The sequence below is a fragment of the Heptranchias perlo genome, chromosome 20 (genome assembly GCF_035084215.1).
Source record: "Heptranchias perlo isolate sHepPer1 chromosome 20, sHepPer1.hap1, whole genome shotgun sequence".
Taxonomy (NCBI): Eukaryota; Metazoa; Chordata; class Chondrichthyes; order Hexanchiformes; family Hexanchidae; genus Heptranchias; species Heptranchias perlo.
Window position 1 is genome coordinate 27956053 of NC_090344.1, and position 26032 is coordinate 27982084.

The 26032-nt window shown below is 44.8% G+C and overlaps 5 non-coding genes across 5 annotated transcripts; 3 read left to right on the plus strand and 2 right to left on the minus strand.

Annotated features, from left to right (window-relative positions):
• Positions 1–231: 231 nt before the first annotated feature.
• On the minus strand, positions 232–304 carry trnar-acg (transfer RNA arginine (anticodon ACG)). The gene has a single exon. It is a non-coding gene; the product is annotated as a tRNA-Arg (tRNA).
• Positions 305–2931: 2627 nt separating this feature from the next.
• On the plus strand, positions 2932–3023 carry trnar-ucu (transfer RNA arginine (anticodon UCU)). Its single transcript is given in 2 exon segments — positions 2932–2968; positions 2988–3023. It is a non-coding gene; the product is annotated as a tRNA-Arg (tRNA).
• A 7940-nt stretch (positions 3024–10963) lies between these two features.
• On the plus strand, positions 10964–11037 carry trnai-aau (transfer RNA isoleucine (anticodon AAU)). Its single transcript has one exon. It is a non-coding gene; the product is annotated as a tRNA-Ile (tRNA).
• A 2714-nt stretch (positions 11038–13751) lies between these two features.
• On the plus strand, positions 13752–13824 carry trnak-cuu (transfer RNA lysine (anticodon CUU)). The gene has a single exon. It is a non-coding gene; the product is annotated as a tRNA-Lys (tRNA).
• Positions 13825–24739: 10915 nt separating this feature from the next.
• On the minus strand, positions 24740–24810 carry trnag-gcc (transfer RNA glycine (anticodon GCC)). The gene has a single exon. It is a non-coding gene; the product is annotated as a tRNA-Gly (tRNA).
• Positions 24811–26032: the final 1222 nt, after the last annotated feature.

Below are 26032 nucleotides of genomic sequence, written 5' to 3' on the forward strand. Positions count from 1 at the left end.
GCACCTGAAGGTCATCAGCGCGGTGCCTCCACGTCGTGCTGCAATGTTCGTGTGTCTGACATCAAACTAAAAGGCGGCTTGTTGGAAAACGTTGTGGTCACAGTTTCTTTTTGTAATTGAACCTAAATCTTTCAAGATGGAATGTTTTCTTTCCTGCTTCACCACAAACAATACCTTATTACGAAATTTGATTCTTCGTTCCCCAGTGTCAGAGATAAAATTGCATAAACCCGAGCCAGGTAGGAGTCGAACCTACAATCTTCTGATCCGTAATCAGACGCGTTATCCATTGCGCCACTGGCCCAAGTCATGGGAGTTGATTTATTTTATTTCACTTTTCATTCAGAATCAACCGACAGGTTGACAGATAAAAACAGCGAAATGTGCAAGCGAAATCGAAATGAACCAAACGGCCTCAAACTCCAACACACAGTGGCGAGTATCTGACAGGTGTCAGTGAGAGGAGATGGTGATTTTGCAGCTTGATTTGGCTCCGTGGCTTCGCTGCTCAAAGTGCCTGTTTCATCGGGTCCTTTATTGTCTTAAGCCTCCGATGTGATATTTACCCAATTTGTGAGTTCAACAACAAAATGATCTTTAACAAAATAATATTTGTATTAGTTTCGGAGTCAACAAGGAAAGGATTCCAGAACTGCAGTGCGGAAGTGTTCCTTCATTGTACAGATGGAGCTCTCATACAATGTCTCCGAAACACGTTTCGAGGAAACTGTTCCAGAGGGCTGATTTTACAAATTAATTTAGTTGCAACCAGCAACCCATCTCCATTAAATTTGCGAAGCGAAACTCGTTTCAGAGCAGTTTCGCTGTTCAGCTTTTGTAAAATTAGCAGAAACTCATTTTGAACACATCTTAGTATTAATGAGAATATCAGGCACATGACAATTGGGATGGAACCGTCTCTTACAATAAGTACAAAGTATAATCGATTACAAAGTGAAAAAGCCAATCCAGTCTCTCAGTCTCTCTGTCACTTTCTCGGTGAGTGAACGTAAACCAACAGAAGAAGCTAAAACAAAGAACTGAGCAGTTTTGTTTGTTTCCTTTTCCTTCGGGCGAGTACAGTTGAAGAGAATGATTTCTGTTTCCTGCTGGACAAATAACTGGAATGAGCAGTGTATCAGGTTCCCATGGTTACCCAGTGAAACATCCACGTTTATATCTCCCATTTACACTGATACCTTCCTTCCTCACTAATTATAGGAAACTTTTGGTGAGGTTCAATCACACTTCAGAACTCCAGAAGCGCAAAGAAAGCTGGACATCTCATAGTGACGTCACCTACAGGCGAGAGAGGTTTGCAGGTTTTACCTGGAGCTGTAAATGTATAAACTCCTTCCAATGTACAAACTCCCCTCACCAACAGTAATTCAATTCTTACTGATCTGAGACTTTGGTCATTTATGGTGATTAAAGTTTGTGGAGTTAAAGCAGCAGTAAAATCCGTTCTGCGTTATATACATAGCCTTTCAGTCAATATAAAACATTGTCATCCGACCGACCATGAGCAATGCCACACGGGGTATGTTCGGAGACAGTTCTGCCTCCAGCAGTTGTTCTCTCGGTCACACATCCGGCATCACCTCTCGGTCTCACACTTCAGAGTCACGCCTGCATATAAACACATTTCTGTTTCAGATTTTTACCTGAAGGTCGACAAATCACAAATCAAGAGGTAGGGAACAAACAAATCAAATATTTAAGAACGTTAACGGATAGAAAATTCACCATAAATGACTGAAAAAAATGAAGCAAACGGATCAAGATCAACAATTATCAAAAGGTAACAATTAAAGAAAGGAGAAGGGGAACCGATCAAATCGCTCCAAATAGTTTTTGAAAAATCCTTTTGGTTTTCATCTTAGTTTCTCTGTTAAGTTGGGGACGGACATCGAGAAATATTTTTCGCACCATCATAAAGACAATTAGAATAAAAATTTCACAAAGTCGGCCTTAATCTTACTTATACGATCGCATGTTATGTGTTTGTAAAACCTGCAATTGTTTTACCATTCTTTAAGTTTAGAGAGATGCTCTGAATATATGTTTTACATTGAAACGTAAGTGGATTAATAAAATAAAATGAGGAAATTTGTTTAAGAACATGAAGAGCTGCTTTTCATTGTTGGATATCGCGATATATTTATTCACAACTGTCATTTGTGAAATGATGGAATGTATTTATTTCTATATCTGTACGGGTAAGCAAATCCCCACTGGATCATTTCCAGGAACCAGGCAAGTAAAAAATTAGTTTGTCAAACCCAAAACACCCGTTGGGATTTGCTGATTGAAAATTTCAATGGAAATCGAGATCATCATAAAGCATTGGAACAAATATACCCACTGAGGTTTCGGGGTTGTAACTGATTTATTTCTATCACTGAGTAACCTATTTTAAACAGGGTGAAGCTACAAATCTAATGATGAGTCTGGGTTAGAGAAGGAACTGATGAAAGTATCCAATTTAATTACACTGATTCCACAAACACTGCACACCACATCCCTTAAACATTGTTAACTCTTTCTACATAAAACTGGAGAGGGTGTGAATGGAAAGTAACAGAAAAAAAGCTCATTAATGTATCAAACTTAATTTTGATATTGTTGCACAAACACTGAACATCCCATCCCTGAAACACGGTCCCGATCTAAAATCAGTCGGCAGGACCCTGAGCCACAGTGAAAATGCTGTGATTTCAAACTGGTTCAAAACACGCATCCTTCTGATTTGGAGTCAGACGCGACTGTTCTTGCACCAGGCCCACAACAAGCGGCTGGAGCCGGATCCATTGGAGGGTGATCCGTGCAGACTGCCGCCGCGGCTCTGGGAATGTGAGAAGCGGAAGCAGGAGCAGCCTGACCGCCTCAACCACAGCACAAGATCCCCGCTCTCCTGCATACTACATAACTGACTCTGTGGCGCAATGGATAGCGTGTTGGACTTCTACTGAATGATTGGAGGAGGTATTCAAAGGTTGTGGGTTCGAGTCCCACCAGAGTTGGGTTTTAGTTTCGGGAGCTGGGAAGTGATATTTTGCAGCCAAACCGCAACAGGATCATTGATGTCCGTCAAGGACGGGAAACTGCTCCCTGCACTTCATCTTACACAAGTGGCTCCAGTCAAACCAGAATTTATGATTCTAAATCCACTCTGAGCTGGATTGGCGAAACACTCTCAAGATGGAGACTCAACATCATCTCAGACCGAAAGTCAATCTGCTGGACTTCCGGCTCTGTCAGACTGCATGTTCCTTCAGACAGGTTTCTAACTGGACACATGCATCCTGCTGCCGTGCGAGCATTGGCGCTTGAGGGGTAGAATTCTTGCTTGTAGTAATTCTATTCCTGTAAAACTAGCTCCAGAAGTGTCGGATGGAAAGTATCCTGGCTGAGCGGTCGACGGCGCTGATTTAAAGCTCCAGTTAAATCGCACGATTTGTCGATGGATCAAAATCATAGTTTGCGTCTCCAAAACCGCAGCCTCCCTCCGACAAACAAGTAATACTGAACATCTCATCTGCTAATACAACAGCGTAGTCCGGAGGAACCACGTGGCAATACAAATGAATGGATGCATTTTGGAACACACCAATTGTCCCTTTAACTCCGGTCGAAATGTTCACAAGCAAAATGATTGTTTGATCTCGGTGAGATTCGAATTAACAACCTCGGTATTTCCTGATCCTGTCCTGTCATGTCAGGACCGCGCACTGACCGATTGCGCCGCGAGAGCCCGGTCACTCTGATCACCTGTCCCCTTCTGCTGGAAAGAATATTAAGGTAAGAGGCCCGAACCTGTGGAAACGTGTCCAGTCACTGTGATGGAATTAATATCTGCACTTCCACTTTCAGCTTCTTTCACATCCTCTGCTCCATCGCACTGCAATCGGGATTTCTGCGAACAGGTCAAAATGAACATTGCCAGAAATTCTATCAGTGTTAGGATTTGAACCCAGCGCCCACGCAGCGATTGGATTTATTATACTCAAACAGTGAGTTCCGTTCGCACAACGCCTTGCCAGTCTGTCACGTTTTGTTTAATGCCCAAAGAAATAAATTGGAGCTAATTGACCGCATTTACGCTGTGCCGCGGTTATTCTCCGTGGAGCAGAGAAGGTTCAGAGGAGATTTGATAGAAGTGTTCAAAGTCATGAAGGGTTCAGATAAAGTTAATAAAGAGAAGCTGTTCCCATTGGCGGAAGTGTCGAGAATCAGAGGACACAGATTTGAGGTGATTGGCAAAAGAACCAAAGGCGACATGAGGAAAATCTTATTTACGCAGCGAGTAGCTATGATCTGGAATGCGCTGCCTGAAAAGGTGATGGAAGCAGATTCAGTCGTGGCTTTCAAAAAGGAATTTGATACATACTTGAAGGGGAAAATGCAGAGCCACGGGGAAAGGGACGGGGAATGGGACCAATGGGATTGCTCTTACAAAAGGCAGGTAAGGAATTGATGGGTCGAATGGCCTCCTTCTGTGGTGTGTGCATTCTATGATGAATATTATTTTACACACAGTGAATGGACCATCCCAAAAAGACTGCCCCGCGATGAAACAGAGTGACACTGAAGCGTGGTGAAAATGCGACAACCCCAACGTAATTCGAACACGCATTTTTTGGATTTAGAATCAAACGCGCTACCGTTGCGCCACGAGGTTCACAACGAAAGCTTGGAGCCGGATCCATAAGAGGGAAATCAGTACCGGCCGCCGCAGGGACTCACAGAGGCGGAAGCAGTCGCAGCAACAGCGCAGGAGCCCCGCTCTCTCATCCAGCCGCTGCCCGGTCCCGGCCTGAGCCCTGTCTGGGATCCGCCTGTCGGTCTCTTTTACTGAACGGGACCGATCCAGTTTCAGCTCACACACAGGCTCAGGAATCCAACTCCTGAAAGATTCACTTCTTTAAACCTTGTTTAGATTCAGTGAATTGGGATTTAATTCAATCCTCATCTTCCCTCCCCTCTGTCAATTCAGGACTTTATTTAAACCGATACTTGGAGCTCTGTTTTACAGGGTGCCGTCTGTTTAAGCAAATCTCAGTCCCACTATTCCCATTATTAACACTTTTTGCTGCTCACCTCTGCTTAACGCAAAGTGCCCAGGAATTAGGGAATTTCTCCTGGGGACTGGGGATCGGTCTCCGATTCGGCTCAACCCTCAAATCCACAAAGTTATTTTCACTGCTGCTGCACAGTATTAAAGGAAGGGACGGATCCAGAAGCTGTTTAAAATTGTTACTGACAAATCAGGATAAAAGGCAAAGGACACGGTCTGCTTCTCTGCCTGTCTGTCTGCCTGTCTATCTGGCTGTCTACCTGGATATCCGTATGAATGCGTGTCTGCCTTATTCTCAGACTTTCTGATTGCTGGCTGCAGGCCTCACTCCCCGACTGAATGACCAAGTATCGGACCGTGTGTCAGAATGAATGACTTTGACTCACCGTCTTCCTTTTTATGAACCTGAATGGCCACATTTCTGAGTTCATATCTTCGCTCTGTGTCACAATCCTGTCTCTGTCTCTCAGGATGACAATACACACACAACATTCACACACCGACTTTGACTGAACGCAACTTTAATCTGCTGCAGTGTGTACCATCCACAAGATGCACTGCACCAACTCGCCAAGGCTTCTTCGACAGCACCTCCCAAGCCTGCGACCTCTACCACCTAGAAGGACAACGGCTGCAGGCACATGGGAAGAGCACGTTCACTTCCAAGTCACACACCATCCCGACTTGGAATGGTGACGTCATTCCTTCATCGTCGCTGGATCAAAATCCTGGAACTCCCTATCTAACAGCATTGTGGGAGAACCTTCACCGCACCGACTGCAGCGGTTCAAGGAGGCGGCCCATCACCACATTCTCAAGGGCAATTAGGGATGGGCAATAAATGCTGGCCTTGCCAGCGACACCTAAATCCCACGAATTAACATCTTAGTTCCTTCTGGAGTTTAATGATTTTGAAATTTTGAAGATTTTTTCCTGTGTAACTTGTGAAGTTTTGATCATTGAGATGTTTGTGAAGGAAAGCGGAAGAGGATTGGCGGCGTTTGGTGTGGGACAGAAGTGATGTTGTCTAACGGAGAAGCGACACAGTGCTATGAACTGAGCAAAGGTTTCGCTAGTTTAGCGGTCGTCACGTTCGTCTCACATGCGAAAAGTCCCCGGTTAGATCGGAGGCGGAAACGTTATTTGGGAAGTTACTCCTGATAATCCTCCAGGGCTGAGATTCACCTGTGAAAAGGCGCCGTCAATTGTTTGTTCCTGTTCAATTTAACAACGGCTCTATCACAGTCCTGGTGTCATAAACACTGAACATTTTTAACCAGACTCTTAAAATACTGTCTGGGAAATGAGAACGGATGGAAGTTCATCTCATGCAAAGCACAAAGTTTCGCTGTCACTCGTTAACCATGTTAATATTTCCACCGGTCTGCAGCAGAAAGTTATCGGTTCATTAATGACGATCACAAACATTCATCTTTCACAGAGAATCATCGGTTTCATGTATTAAATTGGTAATGTTCATAATTGTTTTGTTAAGATGATTTCCTTGACCGAGAATCGAACCCGCAGTATGAAAGTGAAACAATTATATCGTAAACACCAGCTGCCAGCCAGCAGATCAGCAAAAAATCAGTTGACGCAAAGATTTCTGTACTTGGACCCCTGAATATCTCCGCTCCTCGACAGTTCCTAACTTCTCTCCATTTAGAAAACACTCTGATCTATCTTCGTTTCTCAGTGGATTATATCAAACTTCCCCACATTGAACTCCATCTGTCACAGTTTTGCCCTCACATTAAATCATCAATGGCCCTTTGCTGCTTTCTGCTCCCATCGACACTATTTACTGCGCCAACTATCTTGGTGGTTTTAGGGTGAAAACTGCCCTCCGCTTCACTGTAAGTGCAAAGAGGCAACTTTGTAGATGCCGTGTAGTGTTACAGAACGGCAGGTTGGACCTGCTCGATTCATCTCATCTCATTTTCTGGTCACGGGAATTTTACTGAAATAGAACCTGGTCAAATAACAGTTCAAAAAACCACTTCTCTCTCCCACTGCGGACTGAGCCTTCAAACATACAGGCAGTTATGAGCCTAATGCTCAGAAATAATACAGCAAAAATATTCACTCGTGCAAGCTGCACACCTTTTATTTAGAAAAGTAAACTGATGATGGACAGCTGCTGTATTGGTCGCTGCAAACTCAAACTTTAGCGCGGTGAATTAATGGTTTAGTATAAAGCACATAGTGTCTCTGTGGTGTAATCGGCCAGGGCGTTCGGCTTTTAATTGAAAGGTTGGTGGTTTCAGCCCGCCCTGGATATCTTTTACCTCAGAATTCATTGCCTCACAGCGCCAGGTTTCCAATGTGTGTTTTGTCTGCAAGAAAATGCAGGGTAAAAATTGCCAGCGGAGCACGGCTGATATTCCACCAGTGACCCTGCGGTCCGATAGCAGGCACATGAAAAATATTTAAAAATCCGAGATTGGCTGCACGGAACTCAGAATTCTTCTTCACAGACAAGGTCCGAAGGGAGGACTCAATGGTTGCCGGAGAGCTGGTTCATTTAGATATGGATATTTGTGCAGTGAGCGAGAGCAGTCTTCTACCGTGTTTCTACAATGAACGTCACTCCTTTATTTCGGAAAAGTAACATGGTTTGCACATTCCGACCGTGTTCAGCTGATTTGTGAGAGATCATTAAAGGCTTCAGCAACGCTGTCTCGGCGAATAACAACAGTTCAAAACCGCATTCCAGATGGGACAACAAACTCATCAGTTTTCCGCTATTCCCCAGCTCCCGGAGTGAGAAAGGCTGCGACATCAGGATTTATGGAGGACCGGAGAGAGTGAAACTTTATTTGGCTTTCGTGGGAAATCCAGTGAAAGTGAATAAGAGCTCCAGGATTTGAACCAGTGAAACTCCATGAGCGAGAATCAGATCCAAAGAGCAACTGGCAACAGAGCCGTGCAGGCAATGTAAATTTTCGCTGCCACGCAGCCGATCAACCATCCTTTCAGAATAGAATGTCCATCCAATCTCGTTTTCTTGTACAAAATATGATGTACAGCGAGATCAGATTCAACACTAATTATTTCGAGTTAACAATATCAGCCTCTCTTCACCAAATTCGTTTTGAATGTACGACTTGCATTATCCTGTAACACTTTGCAGAATGAATTGCTCTGAAGCGACATAAATGTGGAGATATTGGCTACGAATTCATCAGCTGGGTTGTAACTTTACTTTTCCGACCATCTCAGCCTGCTTGTCTTGCAGGTTAGATCAGCCTTCGCCATTCAAGGAAGCCTGAGAATTCTATCAGAGAGACAAGAGACAGATTCAGTGACAGATAGAGAGATGCAAGGAAATAAACGAAGAGTATAAATGCCAGGTTCAGCAAACTAGCAGAATTTAAATTGCTGATTGGGAGATATTCCTTCTCGTGTCTTGAAATCTTGAAAGAGAACTTTGGGCGCCCGCCACGGTGGAATGTCTCTCCTGCTTTGAAAAGGGTAATTGCGTCAATTCGATCTAGTTTATACATTTGGACATTGAACAGATCGTTAAACAGTAACACACCGAGTATAATTCAAACCGGTGCAAGAAAACCCCAGTGGCTTATGAGTCGAACGCTTCAAACACTGGGCCATCGCAGCTGCACACAGCAGTTCTTGCACAGCTGTAGGTCAGACTGCGCAGGGTTATCACAGTACCTCCGCCAGACTGCATATGCTTTCAAACAGGATTCCAAATGGACACATGCAGCAAGTGGCCATGCGAGGATTGGTGGTGGTGGCGTTGAATTCTCGCCGAATTATCATGCGACTCGAGCTTGATACGTGGCCAATGCAGGATCGTTTTACATTCTGAACCAATGAGGAACACGGGAACAGGACTCGGCCATTTCGCCCATCGAGCCTGTTCCGTTATTCAGTCCACAAAAAGCAGGACAAATCGAATCCGGCCAATTGCCGCACCATCAGTCTGCTCTCAATCGTCAGCAAAGTGATGGAAGATATCGTCGACAGTGCTTTCAAGCGGCACGAACTCACCAATAACCAATAAATCGATGCTCAGTTCCCTCTCACTCCCCACAGAAGCAGCAGGAGATGCCACTTTCAACTGGCAGTTGCTTCAAACGATGCCCGATAGACTGCGTTGTCTTGCAGCTTTCCCAGGATCAACATTTGATTCGGTGGGTCAATATTGGGAAATTGAATGATTTTCACCGGCAGCTTGTGGCAGGATATCACCTCATTTGCTATTTCATGTACATGTCTACTTGCACTTGGTGCTGTTATTGCCTGAACATCAACTTCTGTCCCAATAGTAGTTCGAACAGAAAATGCTATTTTGTGCGAGCAGCTTGTCTGGCCCGAAAATGACCGAAATTACAAAGGGGCAAGTGGGAAAGGCCGCGTTTGTCTGCTTGTTCACAGCAAAGAATGTTCAGCGTTACCTTGTGGTCCAGTGTTTCGCATTTGGCGCTTTCATCGCCACGGCAACAGTTCGATTGGCGTCTGTCTCAACATCTGCCTATTATACACTCTACCAAAAGTATACTGTACTCGAATTGCTGATTTTTTCACTGTGACGGCGAAGAGACTTTAGTGGACCTCAGTAATGAATTCATCAGCTGGGTTGCACCTTTGCTTCTCTGACCTTCTCCGTCTTCCTATCTTTACACTTCTCTGCAGCTTCGATCATCCTTGGCCGTTTAATAAAGCCTAAGAAGTGCATGAGGGGAAAACACAGAGAGTCAAGAGACAGATTAAAGTAAAGAAACAAATGTCAAGTTCTGCAAACGAGCAAGAATTTAACACGGAGCTCGGGAGAGTTTCCTTTCAATGTTTTTTAAGAGACCATTGGGCTCTCGAATTAAACACGTCTGCTGAAATATCTCTTTGAAGGAGAGAAATGCTGTTGGTTAAATCTGGTTCATATTTATTTGAGCTTTAAACAACATTAAGAAACGGGACCTCGCTCAGAATGAATCGTCAAATATTCCAAAGCGAGAATTATACCCCGAAAATAAGAAGCCACCGGTAATATATCACCGGTAATGAACCACTGCAGCCACTGCAGAATTCGGTGCCACCCACAGCCGATCGGCCATCCTTTCAGACCTCTTCTATCCATCCAATCACGTTTTCTATTCCGATGTGGATAAATGTCGAGTTGCACACTAACTGTTTCCTCCGTTCTCTTTCGCAAACATATCACTGAACCAAACTTCACAAGTCACTCAGGAAAAATAATTCAGTTCAAAATCATAAGCTTCCGAAGGACCTGCGAGGACAGACTGATCAAACCTGCATTCAATCGTGAAGCTTGTGGGTGTGTTGTCATCCTAAGGGACCGAGACAGGCCTGTGACACAGAGCGAAGGCAGGAACTCAGAAATGTGGCCATTCAAGGCCATAAATGGGCAGACAGACAGTCACAGTCATTGATTCCGACACACGGCCCGGTAGTTGTTCAGTCAGTCGGGGAGCGAGGCCTCCAGCCAGCAAAGAAAAAACATGAGAAGAAGGCAGAGACACAATCAGAAGGATAAACAGAAAGAAAGATAGACAGATAGACATCTGACTCAACGTCAAAACGCAGCGTGATCGAATCACGTTGAGGTGATATCATTTTCAGAGCAGCTCAGGGTCCTGCCCACAGGTTTGAAAGCGGGCAGTGTTTTATGGATGGGCTGTTCATTGTTAGTAAATAATATTGATCGGAATTTAATTTGTGACATTAAAGTGCTCTTTGTTTGTTAATTTTGATCTACATCCTCGACAGTATATACAGAAACAAGTAACAATGTTTAAGGGATGTTGTTTATTCAATATTCGTTCAAAAACCCTGTCAGCTGGTGAAAAATAAACACAAACTACCCAACTCGCGGGTAAGCCCATAAAGCTAAGATGTCTGCATGGCCGGTTAGCTCAGTTGGTCAGAGCGTGGTGCTAATAACGCCAAGGTCGCGGGTTCGATCCCCGTACGGGCCATAAGGTTCCTATTGCAATATTTTGGTAACTTTTAAAAGTTTGGCAGACTTGAGAAACAAGCGAATCCACACAAAATGTCATGAGGTCAATTTTTTGGAGTAACATCCATTAATATGTTTTCTGATCTATCATTTTGAGGTCCAAAGTGGACGGCCTCAAACTTGCTTACGTTGAAATCCATTTGCCGCAGTTTTGCCCATTCACTTAATCGAGTAATATCTCTCTGTAATCTCATTCTTCCATCCAAACTGCTTATAATTCTGTCTATCTTTGTGTCATCGGCAAACTTGGATATGTGGTTCTCGATCCCGTCATCTCATATCAATGAGACCGCCTAAATTGGGGTAAATTCACATTCAGCTTCAATCTCCACATCATCTTGAGACATTTTATTTACTCCGTGTGTGTTGCGCCTTGGAAACTTCTGCACTTTGTCCTCTGGAGCTCAAATATAATTCAATTCGAACAACTGCAAAGATGTCAGAATCCAATTGGTGACTTTTCACTAAAAAGCAGTGAGATAACAGGGCTTGTCCAGGATTTGAACCCGGGACCTTTCGCATATTCCATGAGAAAAACGCCCAAAGCGAGAATCATACCCCTAGACCAACGAGCCGCTTGCTAAAAAGCCTTGCAGCCGGTCTAAAATTTCACCATAGTCTTCAGCCGATCGGCTATCCTTTCCAACCGCTTCTGTCCACCCAATCTCGTTTTCTATTCCAAAATACAGCAATATCAAGTTGTACACGACCTATTTCCAGTCACCAATATTAGCCTCTCTTTACTAAATTCGTTTACAATGTACGACTTGTTTTTTCAAATAATACTTTTCAGAATTAGTTAATCTGAAGCTACATTGGCATCTGTCTCGGCATCTCAGAGTATACAAGCTACCATAAGTATATTTTACTCACATTGCTGTTTTCTTTCACTGTGAGGGCGAAGAGACAAAAATGTGGAGACATTAGCTACGAATTTATCAGCTGGGTTGCACCTTTACTTTTCAGACCGTCTCAGTCTTTTTTTCCTTTACCTTTCCCTGCTGGTGTTGCAGGTTAGATCAGCCTTTACCGTTCCAGGAATCCTGAGAAGTCCATCAGGGGACAACATAGAGACAAGAGACAAGGAGAGATAGAGAGATTCATGTAAATAAAGTCGCTTATAAATGGGTGGTTCTGAAAGTAGCAGAATTTTAGTTGCAGATTGGGCAAGATTCTTTCTTGTGTATTTGAATTTTGCAAGAGTACATTGGGCACCCAATTAAAAGCGCCGGCCACGCTCGAGTATCTCTCATGCTCTGAGGGAGATAAATGAAGTGAGTTAGATCCAGTTCATTCATTTGAGCATTGAACGGATCTTTAAACAATAATTCAGCGAGCAGAAATCAAACCTGCGAAGGAAAACTCCATTTGATCTTGAATTTAACGCTTCAACCACTCGGCGATCGCAGCGGCACGTGGCAGTACTTACATGGCTGTAGATGCTACTTTAAACTGCCAGTTGCTTCAAACGATGCCCGATAGACCGGCGTTGTCTTGTAGCTTTCCCAGCAGCTTCATTTGATTCGGTGGGTCAAGTTTGGGAAATTGAATGATTTTCACCGGCAGCTTGTAGTAGCCGGTAATGAACGACTGCAGCCACTGCAGAATTCGGTGCCACCCACAGCCGATCGGCCATCCTTTCAGACCTCTTATATCCATCCAATCACGTTTTCTATTCCGATGTGGAGAAATGTCGAGTTGCACACTAACTATTTCCTCCGTTCTCTTTCGCAAACATATCACTGAACCAAACTTCACAAGTCACTCAGGAAAAATAATTCAGTTCAAAATCATTAGCTTCCGAAGGACCTGCGAGGACAGACTGTCCAAACCTGCGTTCAGTCGTGAAGCTTGTGGGTGTGTTGTGATCCTAAGGTCGCAGGTTCGATCCCCGAACTGGCCATAAGGTTCCTATTTCAATATTTCGGTAACTTTTCAAAGTTTGGCAGACTTGAGAAACAAGCGAATCCACACAAAATGTCATGAGGTCAATTTTTTGGAGTAACATCCATTAATATGTTTTCTGATCTATCTTTTTGAGCTCCAAAGTGGACGGCCTCAAACTTGCTTACGTTGAAATCCATTTGCCGCAGTTTTGCCCATTCACTTAATCGAGTAATATCTCTCTGTGATCTCATTCTTCCATCTGCACTGCTTATAATTCTGTCTATCTTTGTGTCATCTCTCTCTATGTTGGCGGAATCCATAATGAGGTGTTTTAATCTTGAAATTGGAGACAGACCAATCAGGCAAGAAATCAGGAATTACTTTAGCAAACAAAATACGGCCGAAAGCTGGAACTCTCTCGGCCAAAAGGATGTGGATTGTGGCTCAATTCAAATTTTCAAGACTGATATTGATAGATCATTTCTCGGTTTGGGTTCCAAGGGATTTGTGTCCAAGGCGGGGATGGAGAGTTGAGTTGCAGGTCACGTCATGATCGAATTGAATGGCACAGCAGGAAGATGGGCTGAATGGCCCTCTCCTGTTCCGATGTTCCTTTTCAGCTCAGCGTGGTGCTGAATGACGTGCAAAAGACATCAGACTGACTCCAGAATGAAAATCAGGTGCACAGAAGGAGAAACCCTGAGATTGCTGAAAGAACTGAACCCCTGCAGCAAAGCCAACAGCTGTCTCTCTACAATAATAGAATGGGAAGAATTTTAGCAACCAGCCCGGCTAGCTCAGTCGGTAGAGCATGAGACTCTTAATCTCAGGGTCGTGGGTTCGAGCCCCACGTTGGGCGATTTGTGTTCTATTTTTCACAATGGGAATAAAATTTTCAAATTGCAACCTCTTTTCTCGAGTTCATGAAATCCAGTTAAAAAACAGACACAACACTGAGTTGTGTGAAATGAAACCTTGAGCGTTGCCAAATATCCAGTCCCTCCCGATTCTACCTTCTCATTCCCTCCAGATGGGACACGGCAGATTATCGGTTCAATCGGCTTCATTTATTGCTGTTATCAAAAATGTTGAATGTTCGAAATTGTAATATTTAGAAGATGACATCTCTGGATCCATTCGCCTCTCTGATACATCCTGAGCCCCCCTTACCCTCTTTGATTCTCGCTGAGCTCCATAACTTCTCTGATAAACTTTGTCTCTGACCTCAGAGAGTACATGATCATCTTTGAACCTTGTCAGCGTTCTTTACCTTCTCTCATACCCACTGAGTGCCCCTTACACAGATCTGCCCTGAGCCCCCTTACACTCTCTCAGACTCGGCAGTCCTTCCCCTCTCTCAGTTCTTAATGTACTCTCCGATGCCCTCTGACAGTCCCTTCCCTTCTCTGAGCCCCCTGACACTTTCTGATGACATCTGACTATCCCTTCCCCGCTCTGAGATCCCCTTACACTCTCTGATACCCTCTGACAGTCCCTTCCCCTCTCTGAGATCCCCTTGCCCCGATGGATCGCCACTGAGAAGCCATTAGGATCCCTGATACATTCTCAGAAACCATTACCCTCCCTGATATCCAAGTGCGATGTAATTTTACAGGTGGATCGACCGGTCTGTGTTAAGGATGAGATCCAGAATTTGTTCGGTCGCTGCTACTTCGGACTCTCGGAATCTGAGAGCTCTATCCGCGATCGGTACCGATCTGCTCCTATAAACTGGGTGTGGGTGTATGAGCGCGCTGTTGTTTTATAAACCGAATGAGTTTATATATGAGAGCGATGTTTATATATGAACTGTGGGTGTATATATATATATGAGTGCGATGTTTATATATGAACTGTGGGTGAGTATATATGAATGCGATGTTTATAAGTGAACTGTGAGTGAGTATAAATGAGCCACAGCAATGTGGTTGATTCCTAATTGCCCTCTGAAAAGGCCTAGCAAGCCACTCAGTTGTAAAATCTCGCTAATAAAAGTCATAATAAGAATAAAACCGGACGGACCACCCGGCATCGGACCACTAGGCACCGGACACGACAAAGGCAAACCAAGCCCAGTCGACCCTGCAAAGTCCTCCTCACTAACATCTGGGGACTTGTGCCAAAATTGGGAGAGCTGTCCCACTGACTAGTCAAGCAACAGCCTGACATAGCCATACTTACAGAATCATACCTTTCAGCCAACGTCCAAGATTCTTCCATCACCATCCCTGTGCATGTCCTGTCCCACCGGCAGGACAGACCGACCAGAGGTGGCGGTGCAGTGATATACAGTCAGGAGGGAGTGGCCCTGGGAGTCCTCAACATTGACTCTGGACCCCATGAAATCTCATGGCATCAGGTCAAACAAGTGCAAGAAAAGCTCCTGCAGATTACCACCAACCGCCCTCCCTCAGCTGATGTATCAATCCTCCTCCATGTTGAACACCACTTGGGGGAAGCACTGAGGGTAGCAAGGGCACAGGATGTACTCTAGATGGAGGACTTCAATGTCCATCACCAAGAGTGGCTCGGTCGTATCACTGCTGACTGAGCTGGCCGAGGCCCGAAGGACATAGCTCCCAGACTGGAACTGCGGCAGATGGTGAGAGAACCAACACGAGGGAAAAAGTGACTTGACCTCGTCGTCACCAATCTACCTGTCGCAAATGCATCTGTCCATGACAGTATTGGTAGGAGTGACCACCGCACCGTCCTCGTGGAGACGAAGTCCCGTCTTCGCACTGAGGAGACCATCCAACGTGTTGTGTGGCACTATCAGCGTGCTGAATGGGATAGATTCAGAACAGGTCTAGCAGCTCAAAACTGGGCATCCATGAGGTGTTGCGGGCCATCAACAGCAGCAGAATCGTATTCCAGCATAATCTGTAATATCTTGGCCCGGCATATTCCTCACTCTACCATTAATAAACAAGCCAGGGGATTAACCCTGGTTCAATGTGGAGTGCATAAGAGCATGCCAGGAACCGCACCAGGCGTACCTAAAAATTAGGTTCCAACCTAGTGAAGCTATAATTCAGGATTACATGCATGTTAAACAGCGGAAGCAACATGCCATAGACAGAGCTAAGCGAATCCACAACCAACGGATCACATTAAAGCTCTGCAGTCCTGCCACATCCAGTCGTGAATGGTGGTGGACAATTAAACAACTAATGGGAGGAGGAGGCTGTGTAAACATCCCCATCCTCAATAATGGCAGAATCCAGCACGTAAGTGCAAAATACAAGGCTGAAGCGTTTGCAACCATCTTCAGGAAGAAGTGCCGAGTGGATGATCCATCTCAGCTTCCTCCCGATATCTCCACCATCACAGAAGCCAGTCTTCAGCCAATTCGAATCACTCCACGTGATATCAAGAAACGGCTGAGTGCACTGGATACAGCAAAGGCTGTGGGCCCCGACAACATCCCGGCTGTAGTGTTGAAGACTTGTGCTCCAGAACGAGCTGCGCCTCTAGCCAAACTGTTCCAGTACAGCTACAACACTGGCATCTACCCGACAACGACGAAAATTGCCCAGGTATGTGCTGTCCACAAAAAGCAGGACAAATCCAATCCGGCCAATTACCGCCCCATCAGTCCACTATCAATCATCAGCAAAGTGATGGAAGTTGTCGTCGACAGTGCTATCAAGCGGCACTTACTCACCAATAACCTGCTCACCGATGCTCTGTTTGGGGTCCGCCAGCATCACTCGGCTGCAGACCTCATTCCAGCCTTGGTCCAAACATGGACAAAAGAGCTGAATTCCAGAGGTGAGGTGAGAGTGACTGCCCTTCATTTCAAGGCAGCATTTGACCGAGTGTGGCACCAAGGAGCTCCAGTAAAATTGAAGTCAATGGGAATCAGGGGGTAAACTCTCCAGTGGCTGGTGTCATACTTAGCAAAAAGGAAGATTGTAGTGGTTGTTGGAGGCCAAACATCTCAGCCCCAGGACATTGCTGCAGGAGTTCCTCAGGGCAGTGTTCTCGGCCCAACCATCTTCAGCTGCTTCATCAATGACCTCCCCTCCATCATAAGGTCAGAAATGGGGATGTTCGCTGATGATTGCAAAGTGTTCAGTTCCATTCGTAACCCCTCAAATAACGAAGCAGTCCGAGCCGGCATGCAGCAAGACCTGGACAACACCCAGGCTTGGGCTCATCACTGGCAAGTAACATTGGCGCCAGCCAAGGGCCAGGCAATGACCATCTCCTACAAGCGACAGTCTAACCACCTGCCCTTGACATTCAACGGCATTACCATCGCCGAATCCCCCACCATCAACATCCTGTGGCTCACCATTGACCAGAAACTTAACTGGACCATCCATATAAATACTGTGGCTGCAAGAGCAGGTCAGAGGCCAGATATTCTGCGGCGAGTGACTCACCTCCTGACCCCCCAAAGCCTTTCTACCATCTGCAAGTCACAAGTCAGGAGTGTGATGGAATACTCTCCACTCGCCTGGATGAGTGCAGCTCAACAACACATAAGCTCGACACCATCCAGGACAAAGCAGCCCGCTTGATTGGCACCCCATCCACCACCCGAAACATTCACTCCCTTCACCACCGGCGCACAGTGGCTGCAGTGTTTACCATCCACAGGATGCAGTGCAGCAACTCGCCAAGGCTTCTTAGACAGCACCTCCCAAACCCGCGACCTCTAACACCTAGAAGGACAAGGGCAGCAGGCACATGGGAACAACACCACCTGCACGTTCCCAGCCAAGTCACACACCATCCCGACTTGGAAATATATCGCCGTTCCTTCATCGTCGCTGGTTCAAAATCCTGGAACTCCCTTCCCAACAGAACTGTGGGAGAAGCTTCTCCGCACGGACTGCAGCAGTTCTGGAAGGCCAATTAGGGATGGGCAATAAATGCTGGCCTCGCCAGCGACGCCCACATCGCATGCACGAATAAAAAAAATGCGATTTTAATATATAAGCTGTGGGTGACTATCAATGAATGCGCTATTTATATATGAGCTGTGGGTGAGTGTATATGAATGCAATGTTTATATATGAACTGTGGGTGTTTGTATATGAGTGTGATGTTTATATATGAAGTGCAGTAATGAACAGTAAGGCGTCGCTGGGGTGATATTTTCTTGCAAGACAATGGCGAAAAGTTGCATTTGCTTTGGTGTCCCAATAGCTCAGTCGGGATTGCATTAGACCGAAAATTTAAAGGTCTTTGGTGTCATCCAGTGTTTGGCTGTTTTTGGTTGTTTCGTTTCTTCTTCTTTGGGTCGATTCTCGCATTTATTTGCAGTGAAATTTTATCCCCGCCACTGAAGAATTGGGGATGGAACAGAGAGACATCAACGATGGGAAATATTTATATCGTCTGCATTTGGTTTTTATTTCTCTGTTACCTTCTGCCTTTTCCTCTTGGTTTTTCCTCTCTCGGTGCCGGGTGACCATTTGATTTGATGCATTTGTTCTAAACTGATCCTTTTTCCACATCTCGGGGCGGTCAGACCCGCTCTGTCTTTCTGTTGTTGCTGATGATCATTAATGGGAACAGGCCGCGAGTTAAACGTTTCTCTGCAAACCGGAGAAAGAAAAAGAAAAAGAAAGACTTGTTTCTCCGGCCCAGGGGTAAAGTTACAATGGATGTTATTCAATAAAATTGTCCCGTGAATTTGTCTGTGGATCTGATTGTAAAGCTTGGATTTTAAAATTGCGAATACCCAAAACAAAGCCCCTTATCAACCCATACAGGAATCAAACCCGCGATCACGACATTGTGGCATGTTTTACTCGAGCAAGCTGTACAACCAGTCTCCTAAAATGCAGTCTGAAAAGCGTTTCACATACAAAACAAATCATTATTAAACTTGTGACTGTCACTCGGTAACCACGTTGGCGTCTCTTTCAGTCTGCAACAGAATGTTATAGGTTGGTTAATGGTGTTTACAGAAATATTCCTCTTTTCGTCGAGATTATTTGGTTTCATGTAATTAATTATTTTGGTGTGAACGCCGAATCATAACCACGAGCCCACCAGGCACCTGTACGGACAGTTCACCCAATCCGGTTACTTTGATGATCTGCCCTACTCTGCTAGAAAAACAATAGGATGAACAGCCCTTGTCTGTGAAAAGGTGTCCTCTCCCCTTGATCAAACTAATGTGTGCAATTGATGAACTGGAGTGAATTGCGCTCGAAGCAGATCTGGAAAATGCGCAATGCAGCCGCACAGGAATTCCAAATGAACTCTACGTGGAGGAAAAGGAGTGACAGAAGGAGAAGGAGATGCCACGTGAAAGATTTGGACCCGGACCTGCTGCATGAGACTTTAAATGTTGTCAGCCTTTAACTGTAGCTCACAGTGTCAGAACAGTCATTGTTATCATTTGCCTTTAAGGTATCTTCTTGTACTGCATCTCTTCAATATCCCCGGGTTGTTACAGCACTGCTTTCTTCAAATTAAATCCCATTGTGAAAACATACACGATTTCAAACCAAAGCGAGGTGTGTGAGATTGGAAGGAGAGTGTGAGTGGGGATCATGGGCCAGTGCGTGCGTGCATTTTGGAAATGGGAACACAGACATCCGCTGCTTGTTGGAGTGTTTCACCTCACTTTTCCATTTCACGCGCAGACCTACCCGCACTCGGTACTGTCATGGCCTGAACAAGTCTTTCGTGTTCTCACAGAAAATGCCACTTTGTGCGAGCAGTTTGTCCGGCCTGGGCTGCAATGAGGTAGGACACTGGGAGTATTCAATTAATGAAATCAGTACTTCAAACAGAAAACATTCTTCACTCACTTATCCTGAGACATTAGGGTCTCTATACTTGAATTATTGTTCCATTCATTGGAACTTGGGAACATGAGTCGGCCATTCAGCCCCTCGAGCATCCTTCCTGAGGTGGGTGCCCGGAACTGAATGCAATCCTCCAGATGGGGTCTCACCAGAGCTCTGTGCAGCTGTAACATAACATCCACCCCTTGTTTTCCAGCCCTCTTGAGATAAACGGGGAGAGTCAGAGCTCAAGAGAGAAAGCGAGAGTGAGCAAATGGGAGCGAGAGAGAGGACTATGCATTGCACAAACCGTTACTGTGTCGATTTCTCAGGAGCGCTGTGAATCCCCACTGAGCTTTTCAACCAGTTGCTGCACCGCAGCAAAAGTTCCAAAGCAGCATATGGGTAACGTGAAATAACCTAATTGATAGCCGATTTGTGGTGCCATGGGTAGCACGTGGGACTTCTTCCAATCACTGCAAAGGTTGTGTGTCCGAATCTCACCATCGTTGAATTTTAGTTCAGGGTTCGGTGATTTCGGCGCTGGGAAGTGAAATTTTGCAGCAAAACAGCAACAGGATCATTCATGTTGGTAAAGGAAGGGGTACAACCTCCTGCACTTCATCTTATACAAGTGGCTCCTGTCCCACCCGAATTTATAATGCTTAATCCTCTCTGAGCTGGATTGGCGAAACACTCTCAAGATGGAGGCACATCATCTGCTCACCGCAAAAGTCAATCTGCTGGACCTCCGGCTCTGTCAGACTGCATGTTCCTTCAGTCAGGTTTCCAACTGGACACATGCATCCTGCTGCCTGCGAGCATTGGTGCTTGAGGGGTAGAATTCTTGCTTGCAGTAATTCTATTCCTGTGAAAGTAGCTCCTGAAGATCGCAAGATGGAAAGTATCGTGGCTGAGCGGTCGAACGCGCAGGGTTAAAGCTCAGGCTAAATTCCATAATTTGTAGATGGATCAAAATCATAGTTTGCGGCTCCAATACCGCAGCCTCCCTCCTGTAAACTAATAACACGAAATATCTCATCTGATATTGCAACAAGAGGAACCACGTGGCGATACAAATAATTGATGCATTTTGGAACACTCAATTATACGTTCAGCTCCGTTCGAAATGTTCACAAGGAAAAGGATTTGTTGATCTAGGTGAGACTCGACTAACAACCTCGCCATTTCCCGACCTTGTCCGGTCATATAAGGACCGCGCACTGACTGATTGCGCTGCTAGAGCCCGGTCACTTTGATCACCTGTCCTACTCTGCTGCAAATAATCTTAAGGTGAGAAACGTGTCCTGTCCCCGTGATGAAAATAATATCTGCACGTTCACTTTCAGCTTCTTTCACATCCTCTGCTCCATCGCACTACAATCGGGTTTTCTGTGAACAGGTCAAAATAAACACTGGCAGAAATTCTAAGAGCAGTGGGATTCAAACCCACGCCTCTATAGAAATTAAATTTAACACCTTCGACAGCGAGGCCGCGCTACCATAATGTCACAGTAATGTTTAAAGAGCTGTTTAATGCTCCAATAAATGAATTGAAGCTAATTGACCGCATTTAGCCGGTGCTGGGGTTGTTCTCCTTCGAGCAGAGAACGTTAAGAGGAGATTTGATCGAAGTGTTCAAAATCATGAAGGGTTGAGATAAATAAATAAAGAGAAACTGTTCCCATTGGCGGAAGGGTCGAGAACCAGAGGACACAGATTTAAGGTGATTGGCAAAAGAACCAAAGGCGATATGAGGAAACAGTTCTTTACCCAGCGAGTAGTTATAATCTGGAATGCGCTGATTGAAAGGTGGCTTTCAAAAAGCAATTCGATAAATACTTGAAGGGAAATAAATTCGGAGCTAACGGGAAGGAGCGGGGGAATGGGACTATCTTGACTGCTTTAACAACGAGCCGGCACGAGCTCGATGGGCCGAATGGCCTCCCTCTCTGCTGTAACCATTTTATGATTCTATGATTCTGTTTATGCTCTTTATTTTCTTTGCATGCATTTCTCTATCTCTCCCTGTCTCTGTCTCTTGTTTTGTCCTCTAATGGACTTCTCAGGTTTCCGTGAACGGCGACGGCTGATCGATCCTGCAACACCAGCAGAGAAGGTTAAAGAAAGATTGAGACGGTAGGAAAAGTAAAGGTGCAACCCAGCTGCTGCAGTCAATGTCTAAACATTAAGATCTCTTCGCTCTCACAGTGAAACAAAGCACCAATTTGATTAAAGTATACTTATGGGAGAGTGTATTTTATCACCATGCCGAGACAGACGGCAAAACATATCATAGAATCATTAAAATTTACGTTAGCGGAGGCCATTCGGCCCATCATGTTTGTACCGGCCGGAAAAGAGATATCCAGCATCACCCGACTTACCAGCGTTTAGTCCGTAGTCTTGTCGGTTACGGCTCTTCAAGTGCATATTGAAGTCCTTTTTAAACCCGATTAGTGTTTCTGCTTCTCCCACCCTCTCAGGCAGTGAGTTCCAGACCCTCACCACCCGCTGGGTGGAAAAAAATTCCCCTCTGCTCCACTCTAATCCTTCTACCAATTACCTTAAATCTATGACCCTTTTTATTGAACTCTCTGCTACGTGAATCAGGTCCTTCCTATCCACTCTATCGAGGCCCGTGATAATTTTATACACCTCAATTAAATCTCGCCTCAGCCTCGTCGGTTCCAGAGAAAACAACCTCAGCCTATCCAATCTATCCTCATAGCCAAAATTCTCCACTCTTCGCAACATCGTCGTAAATCTCTGTACCATTTCGAGTGTAGTCCCATCTTTCCTGTAATGTGGTGACCAAAACTGTACGCAATACTCCAGCTGTAGCCGAACTCGTGTTTTATTCAGTTCCAGAATAACCTCCCTGCTCTTACATTCTATGCCTCGGCTAATAAAGCAAAGTATCCTTTATAGCTTTTTAACCACCTTAACCACCTCTCCTCTTCCCTTCAGGGATCTGTGGACATGCACTCCAAGGTCTCTCTTTTTAACGACACCTCTCAGTATCCTCCAAAGCAATGTAGTTTCCGAGCAACTAATTCTGAAACGTCTTGCTTGATAATATAAGTCGTAGAGACGAAACCAATTTAGTAAAGGGAAACTAATATTGGTGACTGGAAATAGTTAGTGTACAACTTGATATTGCTGTATACCGGAATAGAAAACGAGATTGGATGGACAGAAGAGGTCTGAAAGGGTAGCCGATCGGCTATGGGAGACAGCGAAACTTTAAACTGGCTGCATGATGTAAGTAACAGCGTCTGGTTGGTCTAGATGTATGATTCTTGTTTCGGGGGCTTTGGTTGATTAATATCTGAGAGTCCCGGGGTAAAATCCCCAACAAGCTCTTGCTGTTCAGCTACGTTGAGTGTAAAATTCACCAATTGGCTTCTGACATCTTTTCAGTGTTCCTGTTGGTAGGATTAAAGAGCATGTTTGAGCTCCAGAGGACAGAGTGCTGAAGTTTCCAAAGTGCAACACATGTGAAGTAAATAAAATGTCTCAAGATGATGCAGAGATTGATGCTGAATGTGAATCTCCCCCTATTCAGGTGGTCTCATTGATATTAGATGACGGGTCAGGGAGCGACATATGGAAGTTTGCCGATGACACCAAAATGGGCAGCGTTATAAGCAGTGTAGATTATATAGGAATAGGAACACAGGAACAGGAGAAGGCCATTCAGCCCCTCGTGCCTGCTCCGCCATTTGATAAGATCATGGCTGATCTGTGATCTAACTCCATATACCTGCCTTTGTCCCATATCCCTTAATACTTTTGGTTGCCAAAAAGCTATCTATCTCAGATTTAAATTTATAAATTGAGCGAGTATCAATTGCCATTTGCGGAAGAGAGTTCCAAACTTCTACAACCCTTTGTGTGTAGAAATGTTTTCTAATCTCGCTCCTGAAAGGTCTGGCTCTAATTTTTAGACATTGCCCCCTACTTCCAAAATCCCCAACCAGCGGAAATAGTTTCTCTCTATCCACCCTATCTGTTCCCCTTAATATCTTATAAACTTCGATCAGATCACCCCTTAACCTTCGAAACTCTGGAGAATGCAACCCCAATTTGTGTAATCTCTCTTCGTAACTTAACCCTTGAAGTCCGTGTATCATTCTGGTAAATTCCAGAGAGACATTAATATAATGAATGATTGGGCAAAACTGTGGCAAATGGATTTCAATTTAGGCAAGTGTGAGGTCATCCACTTTGGACCTCAAAAGGATAGATCAGAATACTTTATAAAAGGTGAAAAATTCGAAACTGTGCAGTTCCAAAGGAACTTAGGTGTCCATGTCCATAGATCAACATGTCATGGACAAGAACAGAATATAAACCAAAAGGCTAATGGAATGGTGGCCTATATGTTTAGAGGATGAGAATAGACATTATGCTACAGCTACACAAAGCTCTGGTTGGACCACACCTGGAGTACTGTGTTCAGTTTTGGGCACCGCACCTTAGGAAGGATATATTGGCCTTGAAGGGAGTGCAGTGTGATTTACTAGAAAGATAACTGGACTCCAAGCGATAAATTACGAGGAGAGATTACACAAACTATAGTTGTATTCCCTTCAATTTAGTAGATTAAGGGTTGATGTGATCGAAATGTTCAAGATATTAAGAGGAACTGATGGGGTAGATGGATAGAAACTATTTCCGCTCGTTGGGGTGTCAAGGACTTGGGGACATAGGCTAAACATTAGAGTCAGACTTTCAGGAGTGAAGTTAGGAAACACTTCTACAAGCAAAGTGTTGGAGAAGTTTGGAACTCTCTTCCACAAACGGCAGTTGATGCGAGCTCAATTGTTTATTTCAAACCCGTGATTTATCGATTTTTGTGAACCAAAGATATTTCGAGATATGGGAGTAAGGCGGATACAGGGATTTCGGTCATAACTCAGTCATGATCGTATTGAGTTGCGGAACAGGCTCGACGGACCAAATACCACAATCCTGTTCCGAAGTTCCTCATTGGTGCAGAATGCAAAACGATCGTGCATTGGCCGGGAATCGAACCCGGGTCTCCCGCGTGGCAGGCGAGAATTCTACCCCTGAACCACCAATGCTTGGTTGTAGAAGTTACATGCTCCTATATGGAATGCTGTCTAAACGAACATGCCGTTCACAGCTGCGATGGCCGAGTGGTTCAAGCGTTGGTCTCAAAACCCCATTTGGGTTTTGCTGCCTAGGTTTGAATTCTGCTCGCAACCCCCAACTGTTTAAAGATCTCTTCAATGCTCAAATAGATTAATTGGAGTTAATTGACCGCATTTACCTCTCTCCCAGCATCAGAGATACTTCAACGTGGCCGGTGCTTTTAATTGAGCGTCCAATCTTCTCTTGCAAGATTTCAAGACCCGAGAAGGAATCTCTCCCAATCTGTAACTTAAATTCTGGTCGTTTGCAAAACCTGACATTTATACTCTTTATTTTCTTTGCATGCATCTCTCTATCTTTCCCTGTCTCTGTCTCTTCTCTCTCTGTTGTGCCCGACGGGCTTCTCAGGCTTCCTTGAACGGCGAAGGCTGATCTCACCTGCAACACCAGCAGAGAAAGGTAAAAAAAAAGGCACTGAGACGGTTGGAAAAGTAAAGGTGCAACCCAGCTGCTGCAGCTAATGTCTACACACTTATGTCTCTTCACTCTCACAGTGAAACAAAGCATCAATTTGATTAAAGTATACTTCTGGTCGAGTGTATATTATCGCGATGCCGAGACAGACGGCAATGAAATCATAGAATCCGAGAAAGTTATGCCAAAGAAGGAAGCCATTCTGCACATCGTGCCTGTGCCGGCCGAAAAATCGGTACCGAGCCTCATCTCACTTTCCAGCGTTTAGTCCCTAATCTTGTCGGTTACGGATCTTCACGTGCATATTGAAGTTTTTATTTTTCAATGCGATGAGGGTTTCCGCCTCTCCCACCCTTTCTGGCAGTGATTTTCCGACCCCCACACCCACCACCCTCTGGATGGAAAAAAAAATTCACTCCCCTCTAATCATTCTACCGATTACCTAAGATTGATGTATCCTGATTATTGACCTCCCTACGAAGGGAAATAGGTCCTTAATATACACTCGATCGAGGCCCGTCATAATGTTATACACCTCAATTAAATCTCCCAACAGGCTCCTCAGTTCCAAAGCAAACAACCCCAGCTTATCCAATCTAATCTCATAGCTAAAATTCTCCAATTCTGGCAACATTGTCTTAAATCTCCTCTGTACCATCTCTCGGGGAACCACATCTTTCCTGTAATGTGGTGACCACAACTGTATGCAGTATTCTT